General features: G+C 45.1%; 1 protein-coding gene and 1 pseudogene across 2 annotated transcripts in view; one reads left to right on the top strand and one right to left on the bottom strand.

Annotated features, from left to right (window-relative positions):
- LOC147737708 (uncharacterized) overlaps nt 1–27,691 on the top strand; it is a 72,801-nt gene that overhangs the window by 25,432 nt on the left and 19,678 nt on the right. The window contains exons 1-2 of one of the 2 annotated variants that reach the window (XM_086942431.1): nt 23,357–23,419; nt 23,512–23,580. The gene's annotated coding sequence lies outside the window, so the exon portion shown is untranslated. Of the gene's footprint in view, nt 1–18,049; nt 18,142–23,356; nt 23,420–23,511; nt 23,581–27,691 lie in introns of those variants that run through there. The other variant, XM_086942430.1, reaches the window with a different exon arrangement.
- Nucleotides 5,316–6,672, bottom strand: LOC147737709 (uncharacterized; annotated as a pseudogene).

The raw sequence follows: 27,691 nt of genomic DNA, 5'->3' as shown, positions 1-27,691 counted from the left end.
CGGTCCTGCTTAGGGCAGCTGCAATAACGCAGTCAGAGACAGATGTTGTCGCAGGACCATTGGGCTATTTCTATAACCATCTTAACAGGTTGCCTTCTGCTAATTGTAGAGAGGGGGCTACTAACTTTAACTTTTCACATATTGGAAATAGACCTGTGTTGAACACCTTTAGCCCTGGTTTTCTTGATGGCAGACCTGTTCTGCCTATGCACATGTTGAACTCTGTCCCCGGCGGGAACAGATATGTAACACACACCCCCAACTTTGTACCCACATGTGATAGTATTTTTTCTTCTGCTAATGGGATGGTCTACCAAGTCCCAATCCAGAACAGGTACCAGTCCTTGAGTTTCATGGACCAAAATGATTGACATCAGACGGGATCTGGAATCGGGAGGGATGTTAACAAAAATTGTAATGGAGAGTCAAACACGTCTGAAAATGAATTGGTTGGTAATGTGATTACAAACTGTATGTCCACTGAAGGAAAAGAGGAGAATGTTATGTATAACACTGAACTTTTTAATTTAGAACCTGTCCATATCTAGTGATGGCCCGCCAAACGTTAGCCACTGTAGGAATTGTGAAACTTGCTATATTGCCAGTTGGAACATTGCTGGCCTGACGGCCAAGGAAGATATTTTAGGATTGAAAGAATTTATTGGTTTATTTGATATTATTTGCCTGCAGGAAACATGGTGCAAAAGCTTCAAGGGTATTGATGGCTTTGTATCGTATGAACTCCCTGCCTTGGCATCATCCTCTGGCAGAGCAAAAGGGGGGTTGTTGGTTTTACTTTCGGTCAAGTTACCAATTTTGGTAAAAAAGCATGTATTAGTGGGGGCTCACTCCCAAATTCTATGGCTAGCACAAGAAGCGTGTAGAAATATTCTTTTGATAAATTTTTATAATAATATATTTGATGGTACCAGGCACACAGTAATTAATGACTTAGAAAACGCGCTAAGTAGTATTATGAAAATTTTTAATGATGTTTATGAATTTATTTTCGTGGGGGATTTTAATATTTCAGTTTGTCCCTTATCATCTCAGAAGCTATGTGGTGTCTATGATCGTTCGGGGGATGCCAATGTTCATTTTCCCCATAATCTGTATGGAGAAACCCTGAACAGTTTTCTGATAGATTATGACATGGAAATTTTGGAAAATGGAAAATGGAAAGAATGACTTAGGAGAAAATCTACCGACTTTCAGAGGGAGGGTGGCTAATACTGGCATTGATTTTATGTGCATGTAATCCCCTTGTGCTCAGAACCAATGGTGGTGGATGTTATGCTAAGTGACCATAACTGCTTAACTATTGAAGCCATGATCTGGAAACCTGCCCCCGTTTCCGATTCGGGTACTGTTGTTGCTAATATTGAACCTCACAGACCCAATGGTTTTAGGCTGAGGTGGAAAGGGGATAAAGCCGAAATAACATCTGACTCTATCATTAACAGCTGTATGACAGAAATCACGGCGATCCTCGAACAGGAAGAAATCACGGCTGATAGTGTAAATCACTTTGGCAGAATTAACGCAATCATTAACAAGAAGTTCACTAGAGTAGCTGGGCACAAGAGTAGACAAAAAAGGGGGTGGTTTGACCATGCATGTTCTACCGCCAGGAAAGACCTCAAAGAGGCCTTTGCAGTTAAACCTAGAGACAAGAGTCTGGTGACCCAACTTAGGCTGGACTACAATTCGACCCTTAAGCGCAGAAAGGCTGAACTACAGCAGGAAGCGTGGGATAACCTTAGCAAAGCGGCTGAATTGAAGAACTGTACATTGTTTTGGGCTACTGTGAACTGCCCATTTCTTAAGGACGAGAAAATACCGGAGCTAACATCTAATGTGAATAAGGAATCATGGATTCAACATTTTTCCATTATTTTTGACTCTGGCAATGGCCCGGTCCCGATTGGAGATGGTTGGCCTATTGTTGCCTTAAATATCACCATACCAGAGGTCATGGACAGTATTAGAGCCAGTAAGGGAGGGAAGGCCCAGGGACCAGATGGGGTGCCCATAGATGTGTATAAGACAGCCCCGGAGATATGGGGCCCATTGTTGGTAAAAACATTTAATGGAGCAATTAGTTGTGAGATACCGTCAACATGGGCTGAATCAATAATTGTTCCCATCTTTAAAAAATGTGACCGGGGTGACGCAAAAAATTACCGGCCGATATCCTTACTGGATTCATCGGTAAAAGTTATGAGCCGGGTCCTTCTAGTCAGATTAGAGGAATGGCAGAGACCAACGGGATCTTAACCGACAGTCAGTTTGGGTTTAGGAAGGGTCGTGGCACCATCGAGCAATGCTTGAATTTAGAACTTTTGGTTGGGAAATATACCCAGGCTAAAAAAGGGTCTATTTATTTATGTTTCGCTGACCTTAGCAGCGCTTTTGGCATGGTAGACCACGCTATACTTTGGGCCAAACTGATCGAAATGGGAGCCCCTGAAGGTATAGTCTACTTCTTGGCCCGCCTGTACGAAAAACTATGCACCAGTGTTCGTTATGGTCCTAATGGGGAGTGTACAAGCAAGTTCAGGATCGGAAGGGGAATAAGGCAGGGGTGTGTTTTAGCACCCCTGCTCTTTACACTCTTTATTAATGAGGTGGATTCTGTTCTACAAACAGTTGCGGCGGACGTCCCGAGAGTTAACAACCTTAACATCCCTGTGTTACTCTATGCGGATGACGCCGTGCTGCTGTCCAGGACCCCGTTAGGCCTCCAATGTTTGATGGACAGGTTTGTACAGTTCATCAAAAGTAGGAAGCTGGTGATTAATAGGACAAAAACCTATGTTATGGAGTGTGGGACAGGACAATCTAAAACGAGACTTAATTCCCATTATTCCATAGAAGGTGAACCGGTCCAAAAAGTTGATAACTTCTGTTACTTGGGGATTACATTCTCCAAAAACGGTAATTGGGATGTAGAACATAAAGCTGTTAAAACAAAGATGACGAGGAGTGCTAATGGGGTATTTGTATTTGCCAAGAAGTTGGGGAATAGGCGTATTAAAGACATGTTAAATATTTTCCAATCAAGATGTCTTTCCGCGGCCCTCTATGGGGCCGGAGTATGGGGTGTGTCATCAGCCGGGAGTCTGCAGGTGGAGGAGAATAATTTTCTGAAAAGGCTCCTGTGTTTGCCTAAATCTACCTCTAATAACTTGGTACATAAGGAATTGGGGATCCAATTTTTGAACGACATGATCATGTTAAGACCCCTTTTACTGTGGCGCTCGGTATGGCTGAATGAGGGTACCTCCCTGAATAGAGCCATCATCGATGATTGCCTTTCCTTGGACGAGCATCTAAAGATCCCCTGGATCAAATATACGATTGATAGTTTCCAGAAGGTTTTTGGGTTCAATGTGTCCAATGATCGATACTGTGCCTCTGAAATTCCCAAGTCTAATTTGAAAGCCACCTTCTTGAATTATTGTGCAGAGAGGCGTGCTTTGGAGGAATCAAGTCTGTCTACCTGTATGATGTATAATAGTCTGAATGATTTTATTGGACTTCATCCGTACTTGATACAGGTGACAAGAGTTTCGCACCAGTTTGTGCTGACCAGGATGAGGATGGGAACAATGCATCATCTGGTAGCGTGCCCTAATGTAAAAATGCGCCCATCCGGACCCTGTGCCTGTGATAATAATGCTGAGCAAAGCACTATGGCCCACATGCATCAAGCATTTTTGTAGTCGCAAACGGTGCGATTCCTTAAAATCGGCCGTTTGCGAATGCAAAAGTGCTTTTTGGGATGCATGAAGCAATTTTAGAATTCGTAACATGTTTGCGAGTTCTAAAATTGCGGGGGCTTTTAAGAAGTCGCAGATGTGCGATTTCTTAAAAGCAATGCATCATTAAATTTAAAACTGTAAATTCGCAATTAGGGTGCCAAATTTACCGAGTGGTTGAACCACTCGGTTAAATTTGGAAAAAGTGTTTAAAATGCTTAAAATGTTTTTTTTTCAACATTCATGTTTCACACACACATGTCCTTAGGACATGTGTGTGTGAAACATGATGCGAAAAATACATTTCAGGGGTGCATGGGGGGGTCCTTTGGACCCCCCCCTGCACCCATGAAATTTTCAAAGTGCCACTCGCAATTCCCATTGACTCCTATGGGCCTTTTGGCCCATAGGAATCAATGGGAATTGCGAAAATTAACTTAAGAATTCGGTATTCATTTGGGATTCGGTAAAAATTGCGATTTTTACCGAATCACAAATGAATACCAAAAATAATGATGCATAGCATTTTGCACTTCTTAATTTGCGATTCCTTATTTTTTGCAAATTAGGAAGTGCAAAATGTCACAATGATGCATGTGGGCCTATGCACTTTCTCCTATCGTGTCAATTGTATGGGGAGCTGCGGAAAATCTTCTTAAAGCCTATGTTGAAAATATTTGGAGTAAGAACAATTAACGAGTCTATGAAACTGCTTTTTAATTTGCACCACCCGGACATTTGTTTTTTTACGGCTACTTTCCTGCTGAAAGCAATTGGTGCTAGGAAAAGTATGTGTTTTTAATCATTTTAACTATTTATTCCATCCCCCTTTGGATAATAATGTATTATGTGTTTTTGTTTATTACAATCGATCAAATGTTCTGTATTTATAACTGTGTGTGCTTTTATGGACATGTTTTCTATGCTCCGAATAAAGCTTTTTGAAATTGATATTTAAATTGTATGTTCCATGTGTAGGCCATGGGAGCGTACACAATGCACATCCGAAATACTTTTCAACAAGAGATCACCACATGGATGGACATTGAAATCGCCCATAATCAAGCGGTTATGGAGACATTCTTTCATAGAAAGGCAAATAAAATTATTTAGTGCCAAGACTTGGCTAAGAACTGAGCATGGATTTACACCATTATAAAAATTAACCAGGCCAGCCAAACAGTTATCTCCAGATAAAATCAGCCCAATAATACCTGGGTTATCAGTCAAAACTCTACGTATATTACATGGTAAAGCAATGGAAATGGATATGACTAAACCCCCCTTTGGCCTGCCCCTGCTATATGCAGACACGGGAACATAGAATGATTTGTACCCGTCAAGGAAAAAGTCACATTCAATTGACCAGGTCTCCTGGAGGCAGATAATCTAATATTGCTTGATGAACCTTTTCCAATTACAATCACCCATCTTTGAACCCAATCCCGCAATGTTCCAACAAATGACATTACTACAATTTGCTGACACTTCAGGTATAAGTTCCAGACCTTCTTCTACCACATGTTCCTGCCCTTGCTCCACGCACTCCTTGCATCAATCACACACCTCCAGACCAGAGAGCAAATCATATCTGTTCTGAATATCTACATTAAAACCATTCCCACCTTGGGTCGCAGCATTATGACTATTAAGTATTTCCACAATGGGGTCATTCCAACAGTGAGTATTAACATTATGCATATGTGGTGTCTGCAAAGCCGGTGTCAAGGACTGGGACAATGGTCCAAATCTCCTAGAGTCAGGGGGTGCAACAATCAGGTGGGCATAAAAATAGCCAAGTGGGCGTACGCATACACTGTTCGTGTTATAAACTAAAGAGGCCGCCCTTAATAATACTGTTGCCACATGTTGCGCACGCTTAAAATTTACAAAAATGCAATCCCCACTAGTACTCTTGACAGATGGTCCTATCCAGTTCACCCTACGTGTTGATAGTATTTGGTCTGAGTATTAAGTTGGAAATCCACAATTTTTATTCAGCCACGCAACTGTTTTATTTTTTAAGGAATCATGAGATTCCCCATGAGGCTGGGCAGAGAGATTATCAATGGGCGGAACGTTTGTTAATACCGCCACATAAGGAGCACAATCCGGGGGCAAATTGATATAACGACTTTTCCTTCTATGTTTGAAATCAGACCTGCCATCAGACTCTACTATGGGTTGTCTATTCTGTACATTGCTAGTTGTTGGGCCGGGGGAGCAGATTCAGTGGCAAGAGCTTGCCGACCGATCTGTTGCACATTCTCTTTCCTAACACTCTGGCCCTTATCTACTACCTTGGGAGGGCCAGCTGGAACTGTTGCCAAATATGCTGACAATATTCCACCCAATCTGTCCACTTCTAGCGAGACAGTGTCCAGTTTAGTGGTCAGCGGTCCCAACAGGTCTTCCATTTTGGCCTCTATTTTTGCTACTATAGAGCTAACAAGTAGTTCAAGTTGCTCAGAATGAATGAGCGTAACCTCCTCTTTATTTCTGTCCACAGGGCAAGGCCCTTCAATAGGGCCATTGCAGACTACTCGTGGAGGGTCAGGTCTTTTTTTGCTATGCTTCCCCCACATTTAGACTGCAGTTTCCTACAGGATCTCACAGGTCTAGTCACTGGTGGCACCTGCTCTGATTCCTCCATAGAAGTATCAGGCAGGACATCGAGTGACTCCCTATGTACCTGTACTACTGTGGTTATAGCAACCTGATCAGTTATAACATCGCTGTTATCTGGTGAAATATCCCCCGGTAGGGGTAAGGCCTCATCATGCAACAAGGGGAGACCAGCTAGTCCCAAAGAAGCCCATCTCTCATTGTTGATCTGGTTCACCTTTTTAACAAGGTAGTTATCCATGGTGCCCAAGCCGAAAACAGACATGTCTGCTTTAGATTTGGACATTACACAGTCCTGCCCCTGCACAGTAGAGGCTATATGCAATATAAAAGAACACAATCGAGAAAAGTCTTACGCACTATGCACAGTTCAAAATTAAAAACTAAACACCGAAGTCTCACGTGAATTTGACAAGTCTTGAACAAATCATAACAAAATCAAGATCTGTGGCCCAGCCCAGTCTCTTCTGGCCTCTGAGGGCCTAAGAGGGCCCGCCCTTTGCCCGGGCTTAGCCCGGCGCCGCCCGCGCGCGTCCCGCGGGACGGGGGGCGTGCCCTTCTCTTAATGCGCCGCCGGGCGCGTTGGTGACGTTGCTCGCGCTGCGCCAGACCCGGGGCTGCTGGGAGTTGTGGTTTTGGCCCATTAGTGGGTCCGGTGTGCTTGTCTCGAGGCCGTTTCCCTCACGGCACAGAGCAAGGAGAAGGAGAAAGAGGATACGCCGTTGCCCTCACAGCAGGAAAAGGAGAGCAGGTATGTCAGCCGTTCCCCTCACGGCACGAAGCAATGTCCTGCTGTGAGCCCCATGAGCGCTCGGCGCACCCTACTCTTAGTGCACCGCCGGGCGCGTTGGTGACGTTGCTCCCGCTGCGCCAGACCCGTGGCTGCTGGGAGTTGTGGTTTGGGCCCGTTAGTGGGTCCGGCGTGTTTGCCTCGAGGCCGTTTCCCTCACGGCACCGTGCGAGGAGAAGGAGAAAAAGGATACGCCGTTGCCCTCACAGCAGGAAAAGGAGAGCAGGTATGTCAGCCGTTCCCCTCACGGCGTGAAGCAATGTCCTGCTGTGAGCCCCCTGTGAGCTGGGGTCCATGGTGATTGGTGCAGGTGGTGATCCATTTATTGAGGTTTTTGACGTCTTACGTTGGGCTGCTGGTATGCTTGAGGGGGTCCGGGGTGTCGTTGCAGATGGTGATCCATTCATTGTTGTCTTCCTTTTGTTTGCTGGTATGCTTGAGGGGTTCCAAGGAGTTGGTGCTGGTGTTGATCCATTCATTGTAGTTCTCAATATCTTCCGTTAGGTTGCTTGTATTCTTGACGGGGTCCAGGGTGTCGGTGCAGGTAGTGATCTATTCATTGCAGTTCCAGATGTCTTCCGTTAGATTGCTGCTGTGCTTGTGGGGGTCAGGGGTGTTGGTGCAGGTGGAGATCCATTCATTGCAGTTCTTGATGTCTTCCGTTAGGTTGCTGCTGTGCAATGCCGAGTCCCGACTGAAATGACCATGGATAGTCCAGGGTCTGTGATTCAATCCGAGTCCCGACTGAAATGGCCATTTCTGTCGGGACTCGGATTGAATCACAGACCCTGGACTATCTATCCAGTTACCCTACTGGACTGAAACCTGGGCAGCCGAAGTTTTGGAACTATATGATTATTTCAATTACCTTTCCCGACAGAATTCTAATGCGGATGAGGTGTCTAAACCACTGGCTGGTTGCCTCCCTACCCACCACTATTCCGTCCTGAGGAAGACTCGCAGGCAAAGGTCCAACTGTCCCATATGCCACAAGTCGAGTCGAAACGTCGACGAATACTTCCCCTGTACCTGGACCTACTAAGCCCCTAACGATCACGTGCCACAGATGACTACAATCTGTGATTGTACCAAGCAATGTAAATAGACCATGTAAACTATACAATTGGGCAAGGACACCCAGATTGAAACGCCCAATCAATCTTTCCTTAAACCTATCTACGTTCTCCTCTAAGACTTGCTGTTGGAAGTATCTCAGGGCAGATTTGAAGACTTCCTTGTTTGTGGTGTCTTGGCTAATTCACCACTTGCTTTCAGTTGCCTACTGTGCTGCTTCGCCATCCTGAATGCCTCTGTGTGCCAGTTGACTTGTATTCGTGATATTGAATAGTTTAGCTGTGCTTGAGGGGGTCCAGGGTGTTGGTGCAGGTGGTGATCCATTCATTGGAGTTCTTGATATCTTCCGTTAGGTTGCTCAGTACTTGAGGGGGTCCAGGGTGTCGGTGCAGGTGGTGATCCATTCATTGACATTCTTGATGTCTTCTGTTAGGTTGCTGCTGTGCTTGAGGGTGTCCAGGGTGTTGGTTGGTGCAGCTTGTGATTCATTCATTGCAGTTTTTGATGTCTTCCGTTAGGTTGCTGCTGTGTTTGAGGGAGTCCAGGGTGTCGGTGCAGGTGGTGATCAATTCTTTGCAGTTTTGGAAGTCTTCCATTAGGTTGCTGCTGTGCTTGAGGTTGTCCAGGGTGTCGGTGCAGGTGGTGTTCCATTCTTTGCAGTTCTTGATGTATTCCATTAGGTTGCTTCTGGTAAGCTTGAGGGGGCCAGGGTGTTGCTGCAGGTGGTGATCCATTCATTGCTGTTCGTGATGTCTTCCGTTAGATTGCTGCTGTGCTTATGGGGGTCCAGGGTGTATGTGCAGGTGGTGATCCATTAATTTTAGTACTTGATGTCTTCCGTTAGGTTGCTTCTGTGCTTGAGGGGGTCCAGGGTGTCGGTGCAGGTGGTGTTCCATTCATTGCAGTTCTTGATGTATTCCGTTTAGGTTGCTGCTGTGCTTGAGGGGGTCCATAGTGTTGCTGCAGGTGTAATCCATTCATTGGAATTCTTGCTGTCTTCCATTAGGTTGCTTCTGGTAAGCTTGAGGGGGCCAGGGTGTTGCTGCAGGTGGTGATCCATTCATTGCTGTTCGTGATGTCTTCCGTTAGATTGCTGCTGTGCTTATGGGGGCCCAGGGTGTTGGTGCAGGTGGTGATCCATTAATTTTAGTACTTGATGTCTTCCGTTAGATTGCTGCTGTGCTTGAAGGGGTCCAGGGTGTTGGTGCAGGTGGTGATCCATTCATTGCAGTTCTTGATGTCTTCCGTTAGATTGCTGCTGTGCTTGAGGGGCTCCAGGGTGTTGGTGCATCTGCTCATCCATTCATTGCAGTTCTTGATGTCTTCTGTTAGGTTGCTGCTGTGCTCATGGGGGTCCAGGGTGTTGGTGCAGGTTGTGATACATTAATTGAAGTTCTTGATGTCTTCCGTTAGGTTGCTGATGTGCTTGAGGGGGTCCAGGTGTCGGTGCAGGTGGTGATCCATTCATTGAAGTACTTGACGTCTTCCGTTAGGTTGCTGCTGAGCTTGAGGTGGTCCAGGGTGTCAGTGTAGGTGGTGATCCATTCATTGAAGTTCTTCATGTCTTCTGTTAGGTTGATGCTGTGCGTGAGGGGATCCAGGGTGTCGGTGAAGGTGGTGCTCCAATCACTGCAGTTCTTGATGTCTTCCATTAGGTTGATACTGTGCGTGAGGGGGTCTAGGGTGTCGCTGCAGGTGGTGATCCATTAATTGCAGTTCTTGATATCTTCCGTTAGGTTGCTGCAGTACTTGAGGGGGTCCAATGTGTCGGTGCAGGTGGTGATCAATTCTTTGCAGTTCTGGATGTCTTCCGTTAGGTTGCTTCTGTGCTTGAGGGGGTCCAGGGTGTCGGTGCAGGTGGTGTTCCATTCATTGCAGTTCTTGATGTATTCCGTTTAGGTTGCTGCTGTGCTTGAGGGGGTCCATAGTGTTGCTGCAGGTGTAATCCATTCATTGGAATTCTTGCTGTCTTCCATTAGGTTGCTGCTGGTATGCTTGAGGTGGCCAGGGTGTTGCTGCAGGTGGTGATCCATTCATTGCTGTTCTTGATGTCTTCCGTTAGGTTGCTGCTGTGCTCGAGGGTGCCCAGGCTGTGGGTGCAGGAGGTGATCCATTCATTTTAGTTCTTGATGTCTTCCGTTAGGTTGTTGCTGTGCTTGAGGGGTCCAGGGTGTTGGTGCAGGTGGTGATCCATTCATTGCAGTTCTTGATGGTTTCCGATAGGCTGCTGCTGTGCTCAAGGGGGTCCTGGGTTTCGGTGCAGGTGGTGATCCATTCATTGAAGTACTTGACGTCTTCTGTTAGGTTGCTGCTGTGCTTGAGGGGGTCCAGGGTGTTGGTGCTGGGGGTGATCCATTCATTGCAGTTCTTGATGTCTTCCGTTAGGTTGCTGCTATCCAATGCCGAGTCCCGACTGAAATGACCATGGATAGTCCAGGGTCTGTGATTCAATCCGAGTCCCGACGGAAATGGCCATTTCAGTCGGGACTCGGATTGAATCACAGACCCTGGACTATCCAGTTGCCCTACTGGACTGAACTCTGGGCAGCCGAAGTTTTGGAATTATATGATTATTTCAATTACCTTTAGGTCTCTAAACCACTGGCTGGTTGCCTCCCTACCCACCACTATTCCGTCCTGAGGAAGACTCGCAGGCAAAGGTCCAACTGTCCCATATGCCACAAGTCCAATCGAAACGTCGACGAATACTTCCCCTGTACCTGGACCTACTAAGCCCCTAACGATCACGTGCCACAGATGACTACAATCTGTGATTGTACCAAGCAATGTAAATAGACCATGTAAACTATACAATTGGGCCAGGACACCCAGATTGAAACACCCAATCAATCTTTCCTTAAACCTATCTACGTTCTCCTCTAAGACTTGCTGTTGGAAGTATCTCAGGGCAGATTTGAAGACTTCCTTGTTTGTGGTGTCTTGGCTCATTCACCACTTGCTTTCAGTTGCTTACTGTGCTGCTTCGCCATCCTGAATGCCTCTGTGTGCCAGTTGACTTGTATTCGTGATATTGAATAGTTTTGCTGTGCTTGAGGTGGTCCAGGGTGTTGGTGCTGGTGGTGATCCATTCATTGCAGTTCTTGATATCTTCCGTTAGGTTGCTGCTGTGCTTGAGGGTGTCCAGGGTGTCGATGCAGGTGGTGATCCATTCATTACAGTTCTTGATGTCTTCTGTTAGGTTGCTGCTGTGCTTGGGGGTGTCCAGGGTGTTGGTTGGTGCAGCTTGTGATTCATTCATTGCTGTTTTTGATGTCTTCCGTTAGGTTGCTGCTGTGTTTGAGGGAGTCCAGGGTGTCGGTGCAGGTGGTGATCAATTCTTTGCAGTTTTGGAAGTCTTCCATTAGGTTGCTTCTGGTATGCTTGAGGGGGCCAGAGTGTTGCTGCAGGTGGTGATCCATTCATTGCTGTTCTTGATGTTTTCCGTTAGGTTGCTGCTGTGCTTAAGGGGGACCAGGGTGTTGGTGCAGGTGGTGATCCATTCATTGCTGTTCTTGATGTCTTCCGTTAGGTTGCTGCTGTGCTCATGGGGGTCCAGGGTGTTGGTGCAGGTTGTGATCCATTCATTGCAGTTCTTGATGTCTTCTGTTAGGTTGCTGCTGTGCTTGAGGGGGTCCAGGGTGTATGTGCAGGTGGTGATCCATTCATTGCAGTTCTTCTTGTCTTCCGTTAGGTTGCTGCTGTGCTTGAGGGGGTCCAGGGTGTCGGTGTAGGTTGTAATCCATTCATTGAAGTTCTTCATGTCTTCTGTTAGGTTGATGCTGTGCATGAGGGGGTCCAGGGTGTCGGTGCAGGTGGTGCTCCAATCACTGCAGTTCTTGATGTCTTCCATTAGGTTGATGCTGTGCGTGAGGGGGTCTAGGATATCGGTGCAGGTGGCGATCTATTCATTGCAGTTCTTGATATCTTCCGTTAGGTTGCTGCTGTGCTCATGGGGCTCCAGGGTGTTGGTGCAGGTTGTGATCCATTCATTGCAGTTCTTGATGTCTTCTGTTAGGTTGCTGCTGTGCTCATGGGGGTCCAGGGTGTTGGTGCAGGTTGTGATCCATTCATTGCAGTTCTTGATGTCTTCTGTTAGGTTGCTGCTGTGCTTGAGGGGGTCCAGGGTGTATGTGCAGGTGGTGATCCATTCATTGCAGTTCTTCTTGTCTTCCGTTAGGTTGCTGCAGTGCTTGAGGTGGTCCAATGTGTCGGTGCAGGTGGTGATCAATTCTTTGCAGTTCTGGATGTCTTCCGTTAGGTTGCTGCTGTGCTTGAGGGGGTCCAGGGTGTCGGTGCAGGTGGTGTTCCATTCATTGCAGTTCTTGATGTATTCCGTTAGGTTGCTGCTGTGCTTGAGGGGGTCCATGGTGTCGGTGCAGGTGGTGATCTATTAATTGCAGTTCTTGATATTTTCTGTTAGGTTGCTGCAGTGCTTGAGGGGGTCCAGTGTGTCGGTGAAGGTGGTGATCAATTCTTTGCAGTTCTGGATGTCTTCCGTTAGGTTGCTGCTGTGCTTGAGGGGGTCCAGGGTGTCGGTGCAGGTGGTGTTCCATTCATTGCAGTTCTTGATGTATTCCGTTAGGTTCCTGCTGTGCTTGAGGGGGTCCATGGTGTTGCTGCAGGTGTGATCCATTCATTGGAATTCTTGCTGTCTTCCATTAGGTTGCTGTTGGTATGCTTGAGGTGGCCAGGGTGTTGCTGCAGGTGGTGATCCATTAATTGCTGTTCTTGATGTCTTCCGTTAGGTTGCTGCTGTGCTCGAGGGTGCCCAGGGTGTGGGTGCAGGAGGTGATCCCTTCATTTTAGTTCTTGATGTCTTCCGTTAGGTTGCTGCTGTGCTCAAGGGGGTCCAGGGTGACGTTGCAGGTGGTGATCCATTCATTGAAGTACTTGACGTCTTCTGTTAGGTTGCTGCTGTGCTTGAGGGGGTCCAGGGTGTCGGTGCAGGTGGTGATCCATTCATTGCAGTTCTTTATGTCTTTCGTTAGGTTGCTGCTGTGCTTGAGGGGGTCTATGGTGTTGCTGCAGGTAGTGATCCATTCATTGAAGTTCTTGATGTCTTCCGTTAGGTTGCTGGTATGCTTGAACGGGGCAGGCTATTGCTGCAGTTGGTGATCCCTATATTGCGTTTCTTGATGTCTTCCGTTAGGTTGCTGCTGTGCGTGAGGGGGTCCAGGGTGTCGGTGCAGGTGGTGCTCCAATCACTGCAGTTCTTGATGGTTTCCGTTAGGTTGCTGCTGTGCTCAAGGGGGTCCAGGGTGTCGGTGCAGGTGGTAATCCATTCATTGAAGTTCTTGATGTCTTCCTTTAGGTTGATGCTGTGCGTGAGGGGGTCCAGGGTGTCGGAGCAGGTGGTGCTCCAATCACTGCAGTTCTTGATGGTTTCCGTTAGGTTGCTGCTGTGCTCAAGGGGGTCCAGGGTGTCGGTGCAGGTGGTGATCCATTCATTGAAGTTCTTGTTGTCTTCCGTTTGGTTGCGGCTGTGCTATGCCGAGTACCGACTGAAATGACTATAGATAGTCCACGGTCTTTGATTCAATCCGAGTCCCGACTGAAACGGCCATTTCAGTCAGGACTTGGATTGAATCACAGGGCCTGGACTATCCAGTTGCCCTACTGGACTGACCCCTGGGCAGCCGAAGTTTTGGAACTATATGATTATTTCAATTACCTTTAGGTCTCTAAACCACTGGCTGGTTGCCTCCCTACCCACCACTATTCTGTCCTGAGGAAGACTCGCAGGCAAAGGTCCAACTGTCCCATATGCCACAAGTCCAGTCGAAACGTCGACGAATACTTCCCCTGTACCCGGACCTACTAAGCCCCTAACGATCACGTGCCACAGATGACTACAATCTGTGATTGTACCAAGCAATGTAAATAGACCATGTAAACTATACAATTGGGCCAGGACACCCAGATTGATAAGTCCAATCAATCTTTCCTTAAACCTATCTACTTTCTCCTCCAAGACTTCATGTTGGGATTAGTCCCCCACTCACTCAAACCTTTGAGCACCGTTTCTTTGCACGTTCCCCTTGGAGCAACCATTGTTTCTCATGATGAAATGTTTAAAAAAAAAATTGGGAACTAAAATAAATGTGATGATTAACTGTTAACCTAAGTTAAGGCTCTGCACATCCAATTTTTTCATTGAAATTTTCCCTTGAATTTTGTCCTTGGATTTTTTCCTTGAAATTGTTCTTTTCGCCGATATTACATTTCATTTATTGTATGTATTGAAGTATCTAATATCGCAAATACTGTACTTTTGGGATAAGGTTACCCAGTAGGAGCATTAGCTTTATTTCTGCTCCATAACAAAAGATTGATTTTGAAATACTTTTTCACTGTATGAATAATTGGTTTTTGGACCACTGTTGGACTCAACTGGGTCACCCCATACTTGTAATGGCCTTCTCCATATCTGCTCAATCGATGCAGACCATGAGTTGAGAAGGGGGCTGAAACCACGGTGGGTCCAGCAGCTGCACTAAGTGATGGGGGCAGGTAGTCAGCCACCAGCAAGGGCTGATCCCTCTTCAGAGGGGCAGGATGCTGGAGGATATTGAGCGCCGGCGCAAAGCCCGTATAGTTCACTTGGCCAATGTTAGAGCGTCGACGTCTAGTAACATCAGCGATCAATACTCCGCGATGTAGTCAAAAGGCGATCTGGATTTGCACGCCAACCGAGCTGTCCGTGGGAAAAGCTCGTGGCTCGCTGATGTTACTAGATCAAGGGTTGACCAACGGGCTACCCTCTGGAAGAAATCACGCCTTGACCGATCCCTCCCCCTCCCCCTGTCTTGATAAAGACCCGCCGCGACCACCAACTGGGGCGCATCCAGGGTCGAAACGTCGACGCTCTAACATTGGCCAAGTGAACTCCAGGAATATGGACATTAACCACTGATTTTCCTTGGAACTTTTACTAATACAAAACTGGCCCCTTAAACGACAGAAACCACATCGTTTAAAACTTCCCCCGGTCCTTTGTTTGAAATTTTATTGTAAATAATATGGTTTTGTAAATAAATGTCACCAATCAAATGTTGCACTTGTCACCTGAATCACCACAGTCACTATTCACGTAATTTTAAGTTATTGTTTGTAATGTAGTGGAATGAAGTAATTCCCACTGTATTTCTTTTTCTTCTATCTGTTTTTAATAATATAAAAACTTTGACTATCAGAGAGTTTTTTGCTTGTTTGTGTGCGTTGGAGCTGTTTACAGCCCACTCCTAAGAAATTGTCTATACCCGACAGAACCATTTGTTTGTTAATTAGAAACCATTTTGGTGGCAAAAGAAAACGGCAACGCCAAAACACAAATTTAGGAATATTGTGCAATACTTCAAAACTGCAAAGCACAGTAACAAAGTAATACATACATCAGAGGACCACGGCTCCAAGAAGTCTCATTTGTTATTGTAATTTGGTGCAATCTTAGACATCATTAGCACCCATGGTGCTATCAGGCACATCAGAGCAGCAGGTCACCGGAATTATCAGCCACAGCACCACCCTTGTTCCTGGGAGTATTCAAAAGCCAGACAGGGTACACCTCACCTACTGTTGGCATTTTACTGACTTTTGGTGGAACCACCGCCGGCCATGCGGGGGCGATCCGCTTGCCATCCCTGCAGAAATTACCCCCCCGCCATATTATAATGGCTGGGGGTCCATGGTGGATGGAAAGACCGTACGCCGCATTTCTGCCCAGGTCGACTTGCGACCGGGCGGAAAAGGCTGCAATATGGTGGCGGTGTCTGTTTGACATCGCCAGCCATATTACAAAGTGCTATTGGGAATACCTTTCCGTGGCAGGGGTTGTGGGCCCCCAGGGACTCCAGGGGGGTAGGGGGTGCACATGGAGGGTACCTATGGTACCCCCTGCAGTTCCATGCACAACATGGCAGGCACCACGATGTCCCTGCCATGTTGTGCATGGAAGTGCACAATGTGCCTTCCTGGCATTATGATGGGCGGTGCTGAGTGCACCGGCTGCCACAATTTCAGGAATGCTTGATGCGCCTACCACTGTGGCGGGTGTATCCTAATAGCAGGCACGGGACCCCCACACTTATAGCGGGCGGTCCACCTGTACGATGCGATGGCGGGCGGACAAAGTCCACCCGCCATCCAATTGTGCCCCTAAATGTCTAGCTGCGCAGGCACTGCTGCGTAGTGCACTGCTAGGCACGAGACCTAAAAATACTGCACTTCCCAGAGCCAATTGAAATGCGTGACTACAGAAAACTGAACCTGGTGCACAATCATGGCACACTAGATATCCATGGGCGTAACATAGGCCCCCAAAGCCCCCATTGCGGGGGACCTTCACAGCACAGTAGCGCATACAGTACTGCACTCATGACTCACTACACTTGCTGACAGCAGGGTCGTGACATCCGTTCGGGACAAAGTTTTAAAATTATACTCGCCGCCTCGCCTTAGGGATACGAATTATCAGCCCTGCATGCGGCTCCTGCCGAACCATGTTTGACACCCAGACTTAGGGTTGTCGTCGTAAAAAGCTCTGGGTTTGGGTTGGAGCTCCTAAGGAACTTAAGAAACAGCTCTGAAATGAGCTGCAAACATGAAAGGAGTCACAGGGCTGGTTTTGATATGAGGAAGTGTAAATAGGGTCTAAGAGTCCAAGAAATGCTCCTGTAATGTGAGCAGAGGGGGTATTTTTAACAGGTTAAAGTTCAAGACAAGAAAAGTTATTTATTATGGTTTGGATTCTTTAAAGAACAACGTTCTTGTACTATTCCATGCTCTTTGAACATTGTTTTGTGTACGTAGTCGGTTCGCAGTTCCATAAAGCCCTTACTGCTAACTGAGTGAGAAACTGCATATTACTCGCCCAGATGTTGTTTTTCTACCAAAAGGAATAAATGTACCGAGAATGCCAGTGAAGTCTTCATGATTGAAAAGGAGTGTGCTTCCTTCGCGGAATGATCCTCGCACTTCTACTGTGCAAAGAACAGTGGCCATATTTATGGAAATTTATCATGTAAGGGTATTTCAGAACCATGTCAGATTGTCACATTGTCCGCTGTTTCCTCTTTGCAGAGAATGTTGCCTACATACATGCATGGAGAACCGATTATGTAAACATGTCACATTCCTACTATTTCCTCTTTGATTAGAATAATGCCTACATGCATGAGGATTCAATTATATATTTGTATTCCACTAACACATCAGACTATCATTTTGCCCGTTACTTTCCTCTTTGCAAATAGCAATACCTCCATGGGTGGATGACAGGACAACGTAGATAAAAACATTGCATGACTTTAAAACTTATTTTTTACCCCACATTTTTTTAGCACTCCAGTGGGGTCACAATGTCAAAAACAACTGTGGTGCGTGGGCCCGAGCCACAGGGGGCCCCCTCCAGAACTACGCAGTCTCTGGCCTGAGAGCTCATGGAGGGGTCTGGAGCGTGGGGCTCCATCTACTATGCTGCGGGGCCCCCTCAAGTTTTGTTATGCCACTGTGGATCTCTTGGTTAATCGTCCTGCGCATGCAGCAAGTCCTCTTCTCTGATAATGCACATTGAAAAAAAGATGCATAGGCTTTTCTGGTTTCTGTTTCTGTGGGTTCTAAATTGTGGTGTTGTTTTCAGTGTTTTAAAAACATTTAAAACATTTTTGCTCTGTAAAAATTCACAAGGCTGGTGTTTATCCAAAGAATGTTAAGTTTATTTCCTTCTCTTGCTTGTCCCTAGTGCCATTACCAATATCCATCTATCTTCTCCTAACTCTCTTATTTGACTTTGCTCTTTCAGGTGATGATTCAGTGTTATGTTCACCTCCAAACCTGTCTCATTTCCCATTGATCTCTTTCCAGCAGTCTAGTCCCAGGATGTGCAGGATGGAGGTATGTTTGCATCTCATTATCTCATAAATATTTAATTGCAGCTGGTGAAAGTTTTTTTATTTTTTATTCTTTTAAAACATCAACAAGAGGAAACTCAATTAGGGATACAGGTTGCAGGCAGCATCAATGACATAATATATGTGACATATGTAATCACATCATGGTTCGGCAGCATTGCCATTTACATCAGTGTCGGAGCAAGATCTACTAAGGTAAAGGGTGATCACAAGGCAAGGAGGACGGTGAGGACTATGAAACATGCCCATCCTAATAGCAGACAGTGTGCCAATAAAATAATAAATCATAAGGAAGTAGGTGTAAGGGAACACATATGGGAGATCACATGATGTCTAATCCATGCCATCTGCCAGAGCGGCTCCCACCGTCAACCGTCCTCAGGGAAACAGAGATCACCTGAACAGGAGGATGTACATCATACTTCGGTACAATTGTACAGAAATTATGCATTCATGAGGTCCCGGACATAGTTTGTTTATGGTGGTCGAATGTCGTTCATGGCTTCTAGGTTAAGGATATGTATATCCCAGTCCCCCCCATCCACTCTCCCCACACCTCTAGTGAGTAGCATGTGTAGTGTGCTGGCCTCTGCTCGTGCACAGTGCAGGGGAGTATGCAGCTGCCTCTTGGTGTCCAGCACAGAGGCTGCTTTCCAAGACATTTCTATTTGGCGCTTCAACAGTACGTATGCAAGGTCTATGAACCGGTGTGAGTGTGTGTCCCCCTTTGCTTTAGGGCGAAGGCCTAGCAGGCAGGATTCAGGAGTAGTTGACCGTGTCTGGCCTGCGAGTTCCGCTATGGTGGCTGTAACCTCGAGCCATGACACCTATAGTGGTGGGCACTCCCACACCATATGTTAGAAGCTGGCATCAGCGAGTTTACAGCACGAACACTCTGGTGTCGAATCAGGAAACGCGCACTTGGTACGGCGGGGGTAGAGATAACTGTGATGTGTGTACTGCGTAACACCAGGAGAGATCATAAACCACCAGAAGTGCAGCTGGCATGGGGAAAAATGATGCAAGACATAATGGGGCACACCACACAATCCACATATGCAAATGAGGAGCTGGTGCCTCCCACAGGGGGGACGGCCCCAGGTCACAGTGGGCAGACGCAAAGGGACCCAGTACAGATGATACGAAGTACAGACCTCGAGGTACCCAGACCTGGCGGGGGAGAGGAGGAGGGTAGAGGGGAGTGGAGGTTTGGGGGGAGAGTAGGGGTGGGGGTGGTTAGTTACAGTTATGTTTTTGGGAATGTTTATAAAAATGAGACGGAATAAGAGTCTCCTCCACTGGCTACATCGGTGGTCTAAATCTTGATTTGTACTGATATAAAACAGTGTTCCACCTCGGCTGAGGTGACAGAGATTGATGCTGATACTTGTATGTAATCCGTTGACATGAAGGAACACCTAATAAAGAAATATATATATTTTTTAAACTGTGATGTGTGTAGGTAAATTGAGTGAATTGAAATCGAGGGTTCAAGTAACCCTTTGCAACATGTTTTAGCGCCCGCATGCATGACTTGAGCGGTGTTCGGGAGAACAGCGTTCCATCTAGCCAATGCTGTCCCCGTGTGCAGCTGGTGAAGGGTTAATGGTCGGCATTTAACACCCCTTCCTGTTGCCCTGTTCTTCAAACAATCATTAAAGATTGGCTGAGGTGGGGTGCTCAGTGCTGTGCTATTGGAAGCCAGCGTTCTACTACCCAGCTTTTTATCGCAAAATACTACATAGCTATAAATGTTACATCTATAGTACATAGTAGAATGTTATCGTCTACTGTTGTTATTGCATTCAATAGTTGAAGAAAGTGGCTTGTGTCTTTTATGTGAGATTTCCATCCTTGTACAAAGATCTGAAGGAACTCATCGATATATACTCCCAGAGGTTCAAACAATGACCCACAGCCACTGACTATGGGTCTCATTGGTGGATCCATGGCATTTTTATGAATCTTAGGAAGCATGTAAAGTTCAGGACATCGTGGATGTTTGGCAGTCAGATATTTTTTGGTGTTCTCGTTTATCCATTCCATCTCCAATGCTCTGTTCAGAATTCCTTCCAATGTTTTGGGTATTTCTTGCGTGGGGTTCTGTTGAAGTTTTAGATAAGTAGTGCTATCTTGAATGTGGGTTTCTACTTTGGCTTTATAAAAAGAAGTATCCATGATGATTAAAGCTCCTCCTTTGTCTGCTCTTTTAAGTGTAATTGATGAATCCTCTGACAACTTCTTTAGGGTGTCAATCTCGTGTTTATTCAAGTTAGTTCTCTGTTGTTGATGCCAATTGATTTGTTGTAGATCTTGTTTAACTAGTGTTTCAAACATGTCCATAACTTTGTGTGACATTGGGGGCGTGGCCAACTGGGCAACATGGCGGGTGCCACTTTCTTCAACTATTGAATGCAATAACAACAGTAGACGATAACATTCTACTATGTACTATAGATGTAACATCTTTATACACTTCAATCCCTTTAGGTGAAGGTCTAGAAGCTTACGAATGGGCACTACTACAATTACCCACCTTGAAAGCTAACAAAGTATTCATTCTTGAACTTCTTCAATTTTGTCTACAACACTCGTACTTCAGATGGGACAGTGAGTATTACTTACAAATCAGTGGCACCTCAATGGGTTTTTCAGGAGCCCCATCCTTCGCTAATACCTTCATGGCCAAATTCGAAATCGATTTTATTTTAACGGAAAACATCTGGAAAACTCACACCATTTTCTACAAACGATTTATAGATGATATTTTCTTGCTTTGGAAAGGACCAGAAACTGTACTACTTGACAAAATCACAGAGCTTAATAAAAAAAAAAAATTCAATTCACTTTCACAATCAATAAGAAGGAAATACCATACCTAGATGTGCTAGTACAAATTCAAAACAACACAATAGAAACTTCGGTATATCACAAACCCACAGACAGAAATAATACTTTGTCCTACAACAGTTTCCATCCTAGAAGTCTTCTACAGAACCTACCATATTCTCAATTGATACGTTGTAAAAGAATTGCATCAACCACAGAAAATTTGGATAATGAAATTATCACCCAAAGAAATAGATTTGAAGCCAAAGGATATCCTAATGAAGTCATAAAAGAAGCAGAAAAGAAAATCGCTAAAATCCAACGAGAACAACTGCTACATACCAAACCCAAATCGAAAACAGATCGACAAGTGTTTGTAACTAAATACTCAACACAAACAAACCTGATTAAAAGAGTCATCAGTTCAAGATGGGAATTATTACAAAAAGAGGAAGATTTTCATGGGATATTTGCAAAGAAACCTTTGTTTGCCCATACCAGACACCACAATATACATGACATAGTCACACACACCAAAAAGGGTCCCAACACCACTGGCACCATGAAAGGAATGAAGAAATGCTACAACTGCACTCATTGCAACAATGTAATGGAAGGACCCCACATACAACATCCCCAAACTGGCAAGAAAATCACTCTCAGGCAACGAACTGACTGCAACTCTATGTACGTGATTTATTGTATAAAATGTCCTTGCGGCAAATTATACGTAGGGAAAACAGAGAGAAAAATAAAAATCAGAATCACAGAACACAAGAGTAGAATCAGGAACAAAAGTTTGACATCGAGTTTAGTAACTCACTGGACAGAGATGAAACATACCATTCCTCAATTGAAATTTCAAGTCCTGGAACAAATAGACACCAAACCAGATCGAAACAATGAAACTTGGCTCTCACAAAGAGAAATATGGTGGATAGACTTTTTGCAAACCCAGACACCGAAAGGTTTAAATGACAAAATAGATATGTCTTGCTTTTTGTAAAGAACAAATAAGCTTGTTTCTTGTAAATAACATAGAATTTATTGCTATCTTCAGTTTGTTTATATTAGAATATCAGTGTTGAAATCGTATACACATCTAATCGAAAACTCACACACACACACAGATGACTCACCATCCTTCATCGGATTTATCTACCTTCAAGCTTACTTCCAGTGCCAGCACATAACATAATTTTTTCCTCTTAGGATTTTCGCTAATTATATCATATTCCATTTCTTGTTCTTCAGTACTTTTTACCGGATTCGACAGGATAATCTTTCCTAACTCTTTCAGTCCTAACAGTATTTCTTCTCTTTCCATTGCCTCACTCTAACCACATTACAATATGTGTTTTCTTTGCTACTATACCTGTTGTTTCTTTTAGTAATTTTCTCTATTTGAAACATATTTCCATCCCTTTATTTATTATTTCACTCCCCTACTCGGATAATTATACATGTAGCCGATAAGTATCTCTTTTATGTCCATCTTCGTTCGACTTCAAGTCAATTTCTCGGTCCGTTCTCTATTTCGAGACTAACCCCGGAAGTAACGTTGCGTCGTATCTTGCTAGGCAGCCGCTCTCTCCAAACGAAGAAGATACAGCTTGTGAATTATCACAACTAAGGTAAAGCCAGTACCGCGTTCAACAGTTTTTTTACTTTACCGGCAGTATTCACTGATCTAACTTAACACCTCTTGTCACCATAGATGCCGAACCTCTCTCCGTTTCGGAGTCTTTCAAGATAATTAGCAAGCGGCACCTTTCCGAGGAAAGTACCTATTTATCATCATACTGGCTCCGTTTAAACTATCATTAGTTCCTTTACTCTAACGGAAACCTTTCTATTTTGTACACAGATATTGCAATTATAACCACGGAGACTTCTCATATTGTTGAACATAAGAACCAGCCCAGAGTTCACCACCGTATACCATTCCAAATCGGTAAATATAAACCAGCGCTATGCACTAAGTTATTGGTTAGCAACGGTTAGAACTATGATCGCCGAACCTCAGGCGTGTTACTCTTGAAACGTCACCCGCTAGTTTTAACAAAGTTGATGTACCACGACTTCTTCTTTTATGAGGAACTCAAATTTTGCATAGATAATCTCAATAGGAAATACACAGCCACAGTATCATTTTCTAAAACCCGTGTACGTACTTTTTTCAGTTTTTTATCACGCTGACAGCCTGGGCCCACGCAGAAGATAATCTTGTATCCTTACCAATTCGGATAGACCCTCGGGGGTAAACCTAGTGATTGTATCGATTAGAACTAATCGCTTTAAACTTGCAAACATCACAAAACAATTTTCTCCAAAAAATATTTTTTGTATCCACAGAGTTATCAGTTTAAGCAGAGCATATCTTCACTTCTCCATATACTATCCACGAAAAACAAACGAGATTCTCTAGCAAGGTATTCAGACTTTGCACTACATTATCTACAAGGGCTAGTTGAAATGAAGATACACTTACAACTTTACCACTTTCTTTCTTTTCCACCCAAAGGTCAATTTGCAACGGTCATTATATGACAGAACTAGTACCACACCACTTTACACAGCAGCATATTTAATGGTGAGTTTTGAAGCCTAAAGCATCCGTTAGATCTATCAAATGACATAACCTATCAAATGACATAATGTTTCAACTGTTATGTTTGTATTGAATATGAGGCTAAACAATTACACTCAAAGATGTGTTTGCGAAATTTTTTTTTATTACATAGGGAAGAAACAATAGTCACATCATGAAATAACTGTTGATACTCTCGTGTGTTGATTAATAAGGATAAACACTCATGATTATGTTTAATTAATTTTTACAGTTCCCCTGACGAAGGGATTCATCCCGAAATGCATTGGGACGGAATTTTTTTTTCTTTTTGCTGCATAATGTGTGATGTTGTTAATAACAGAGAATGAATAATCTGTAAAAAGAAAAAAACATCATGTAAAATTCTTTATTGAAAAAAGCCAAAATAAGAACTCTTGAAAGTAAGAAAAAGAAAAAGAAAAAGAAAAGTATTCATTGAAAACTCAGTAATCTGGACAATTATTTCTATTTTGGATTATAAACAGGCGGACGGATCTCCGCCAAAGGTAGTGTGGATAGGGGCTAGTGACAGCAGTCACTAGCACACTAGGAGTTCAGGACGTTATCAGAGCACTTTACAAATTATCAGGGTGCAAGAAAGAGGCAAGGCCGACAATAATAAACAATACTAACAATCGCAGTTAGGGAAGTAGCAGTATCCAAGCGGGGGAAGAACGCCTATTAGTCCAAAATAGCTCTACATAAACGATTAGGATGAGAGAAACCAGTGATGGCGGGCAAATGTGCCGGGCATAAAATAAATACAGAACATTAATACATGAAATACATTTTTGGAAAAAAACAACGGCTTGTGCAGGTAGGTCCTTCTCGCACCTGTCCTCTTCTTTTCCAACGTCACAACCAGTGCCCCAGCTAACCTACTTAACCAATCGAGGCACTGCTCTCTGCATGAGAGAAGCTCCAGGATTGGAGGGAGCTGTGTATCTTGGGGCTCCCGAGGACAGTAAATGCGTGTGCAGGCTCTAAACCCATCTGTCTAAGATGGCTGATTTGAGACGTTTATAATGCATATTTCAGGCTGTCCTTCAGAAGACGGCCGGCCAAAGGGACATGCGCACTATAAACAAGTGCACAGGAAGCCCACCACTGCTGCCACTCACCAGGCCCGCCCCTTCCTGAGTCAGGCAGGGTTGATGTAAAATTAAATAGTAATGAATTAACTTAATTATCATTGTATTTGTCGCCTCTGGGGCTTTTCTGGGGGCATTTAATTGGGGTGACGCTCCTTCCCTCCAATGGAGGAGCCACCCGCAGAGACACAGATAAGACAGGCCATAATAAAACATAATAACCATCGCAATAACAGTATCAAGAGAGCTAAAGCAAGAATGTTGTCTTTAGTAGCACTTTCACATATTTTTAAAAAGATGCTGTTGAAGAGTAAAATCGGATTTCAGATGGTAGGAAATTCCAGATTCTCGGGGAAATGCATGAGAAGGTTCGATTGTACATTTTCTTCTTGAATTTCTGCAGTTTCAACAGTGAAGACTGTGAGAAGTTGGCCTGGTATATGATGTTCACTAATCTAGTGAGCACCTTGCACCAGTCCAAACAACCCTTATTGTGATGGTTGTAAAGTCAACCTTATAGACCAGCTATCCTAGTGGTAGCATGGACAAAAGCAGTCTTAGCCTAAACTCAAGAGGGCATGTGAAGCCAGCTGTTTTACCATATGCAGTCCCTTTAATACCAAGTAAAAGGACACCACACAGGTTATATATATATAAAATATATGTATTTCTTACTAAATTAATCCTCTGAACTCTTTATGAGGGCAGAGGCACAAGCACATAACAAGATTCTCAATAAACATACAATAAGTTGCACAATATACAGTTATGCCCTAGGGGCACCTAAAACCATATACTAAAATAGTGGTATAAGAACTACGTCACGAACAATGGATAGGCCTAGGGCCTAGGGAATCGCTGGGGCTATGCTGTACTACCAAGAGTTAGGAAGCAGGAGGCGTGTGCAGTGTCTGTACTCGCACGCGGGTTACCATAGAGTTAGAATGGGAACAAAAGAATTAGAAAGTAGTTCTTTTAGGAGACTTCCGACTGGACTAGGAACTAACTACGTGAAACTAGGACACTAGGATAGTCAATCTTCACAGGGGCACCGAAGTACTCGCATTACCTCACCCACAGGAAGCGGGTGCATAGGTCCCAAAGTGTGTCGGGTTTCGTCGTTGCTTCCTATGGAGCCTTGGAGAAAGATGCTGCAGGCGACCAGGAGAGAAGTGTCCGGTTGGATCCAAGAGCGGATCGAGGATGAAGAGTACCTGAAAGCAGAGGGGACAGAGTCCGGGTCACTAGCCAGTTACCAGGAGGGCACCAGGACGGAACCAGGCGATGTCGGGAAGCAATCAGGCGATGTCGTGAAGCTTGTCTCTGCTGCCACGTGGACCAGGAGGTGTCGACGATGACCAGGAGCTGGGCACGGACTGTCCCACGAAGGCTCTCGCTGTCGGCAGTGTCGGCTTCCAGATTGGAGTCAACAAGCCTTGCAAAGGCAACCCACTCAGGATTCAAAGAGGGCTTCTTGATCAGACCAGCAAGGTCTGATGGACTTCTCCTTTTCAGGGAAGCAGGGGCCAGTCTGGAGCAACCAGACCAGTGTTGTAGATTCATAGTTTCATCGTCACAGAGTCCACTAGCCAGCAGGCAAGTGACCGGACAGACGCATCGAGCAGGAAAATGCAGAAGGGCCCCACGCAGAACTCATGGAGTGTGGAGGGCTGATCTTCGGCGCAGTTGGTGCTCGGGCTGGGGCTTCTCAATCTCCAATGCACAACTTCGAGGGTGCCTCAGAAGTTGCACAGAAAGCAATTCGCTGGCTTTCCAAGATGGCCAGTCCCACGTCTCGCGTCGCCTCCACAGGTCTCAGCTTTGCTGTGGCTGTGGATCGGGCTGAAGGAAGTCTGGAAGTCCAAGTCTTGTCAAGCTCCGTATTCGGGCTCCGGCGGGAGCGACGACAAAGCAAACTGTTGAGTGATTGATGGTGCCTGCTTGCACAGGGTGGTCACTTCTTGACCACAAGGGAGATTCTTCAATCGTCTTCTTCAAGGAAATCGTCGAAGGTCCAGAGTTTCGTTTCAGTTTGCAAAATCAGGATAATCTAAAGTCTTGGGACTCAGCTCCTACCTATATACCAAATCTAGGGGCTGGATTACCTGCTATGTCCCTCCTATGGGTGGGACCAGGGAAGGGGGTGGTTACTCCCCTTTCCCTTTGTCAAGTTTCGCACCAGAGCTGGGGCTGGAGTGCCCCAGCCCCGGTTTGAACTGGCCTATGCATGAAGCACCTTGTGTACAAGGACTCACAAGAGTGACCCAAATTCCAATTAGTAATGTACCTAAAGTACATGGTGTTAAATTTAGAGAGAGAACAGCAGGGCTGTGGGTCTGATTAGCAGGCCCACAGCCACACTAAAGTCGAAAACCAGTGAAGCAAAAAGCAAAAAGTGGGGTGACCATAGAAAAACAGACCCTCCTCTCATACATAACCCCCCCCCCACCCCAAACGCAGGGACATTAAACTAACTTTGACCAGCTAAGTCTTCATGTTCTAAGTGGAAATATCTGGAGAGACCATCTGCATTACCATGGTCAGTCCCAGGCCTATGTTCCACTGTAAAGTCCATCCCCTGTAGGGAAATGGACCACCTGAGGAGCTTGGGGTTTTCACCCTTCATCTGATCTAGCCACAAGAGGGGCTTATGGTCAGTCTGAATTTTGAAGTGAGTGCCAAACAAGTATGGCCTCAACTTCTTCAGGGCCCAGACCACAGCAAAGGCCTCCCTCTCAATGGCTGACCAACATTTCTCTCTAGGCGTCAGCCTTCTGCTAATAAAAGCAATGGGCTGGTCTTGACCATCTACATTAAGTTGTGAAAGCACAGCTCCCACTCCCAACTCAGAAGCATCTGTTTGGACAATAAACTCTTTGGAGTAGTCAGGACTCTTCAAGATAGGTGCAGAGCACATGGCCTTTTTCAGGTCATCGAATGCCTTTTGACAGCTTACTGTCCACTGAACCTTTTTTGGCATCTTCTTGGAAGTTCAGTCATTG

Source organism: Lissotriton vulgaris, chromosome 1_1, assembly GCF_964263255.1.
Source record: "Lissotriton vulgaris chromosome 1_1, aLisVul1.2, whole genome shotgun sequence".
Classification (NCBI taxonomy): domain Eukaryota; kingdom Metazoa; phylum Chordata; class Amphibia; order Caudata; family Salamandridae; genus Lissotriton; species Lissotriton vulgaris.
Note: the sequence above shows the minus strand (reverse complement) of the source record. Positions and strands in the feature narration are given on the sequence as shown.